Source organism: Elephantulus edwardii, unplaced genomic scaffold (assembly GCF_000299155.1).
Source record: "Elephantulus edwardii isolate Elephantulus edwardi_28Jun2011 unplaced genomic scaffold, EleEdw1.0 scaffold00250, whole genome shotgun sequence".
NCBI classification, from domain to species: domain Eukaryota; kingdom Metazoa; phylum Chordata; class Mammalia; order Macroscelidea; family Macroscelididae; genus Elephantulus; species Elephantulus edwardii.
The window spans coordinates 1,127,787-1,129,003 of NW_006400000.1; positions in this window are offsets into that span (position 1 = coordinate 1,127,787).

Consider the following 1,217-nt stretch of genomic DNA (forward strand, 5'->3'; position numbering starts at 1 on the left):
GTATCTTCTAGGCTGCAACACTTCCATGATACATCTTCAAGGATATAAACATGAACGGCTAAGCACAATTGATAACAGTGAATCTAAATTCCAAAATCAATCTCCATAATAGTCTATGTGTTTTCTACTGCCAAAGGGGCCCTTTAGAGTAGTGAGAGAAGATCTTCATCCTGAAACTTACAGCGTCCCTTTTCAGCAGGAAGTAGCTAAGAGAATACGCCATCCCCCTTTCCTTATGAATCAGGGTGAAGTCTCTCTCAGGGAGGAGAGATAGGGAATGGCAAAGGACACACTGACAAAGGAGATTAATCAGAACTGGTTTCGACAAGCACTGTGGCAATTGGACAATTAAAACAGACATTCGGGGTGGGGGAGAAGAACGAACTGGGGAGGAGGGTAGAGAAAACAGTGCAACAGTGAATGAATGAAAACCCCAAATCTCTGTAAATGTTCATTAAAACTAATACAATTTAATAATAATTAAAAAAAAGATTGGCAAGGTATAGAGCAGGGTTTAGAGCTGTTGTGCATAGGGTTGCTATGAGTTGCAGGTGACTTGATGGCACATAACAGCAACAACAACAACAATGACTAATATCACATGCAAGCAAAATCCTGCTGAAAATAATCCAGAAACAACTGGAACAGTACAATGACAGAGAACTACCAGAAATACAAGCTGGGTTTAGAAGAGGCCATGGCATTAAAGACATTATTACCAATGTCATATGGATCTTGGCAGAATATGGAGGAATGTCTATCTGTGTTTTATTGACTATGCAAAGTCATTTGACTGTGGATCGCAACAAACTCTAAATAACCTTGAGGAGAATGCAAATCCCAGAACACTCGATGTGCTCATCTCAAACCTGTACTCCAGGAATTAGTCCTCAGAACACACCAAGGAAACATTGCATGGTTCAAAATCAAGAGTGGAGTGTGTCTGGAATGTGTCCTGTCTCCATACCTTTTCCATTTATATGCATAACAGATCATTTTGGAGGCTGGGCTTTATTAGCAGGAATTATGACATCAGGATTGGAGGAAGGCTCATCAATAACCTATGTTATGCTGATGACATAACCTAGCTTGCTAAAACTGAGGAGGACCTGAAGCAATTGTTGCAGAAGGTCAAGGTCTGTAGCCTTCAATATGGATTGAAGCTCAATATCAAGAAGACAAAGATTCTCACCATTGTTCAAATTGGCAGCACCATG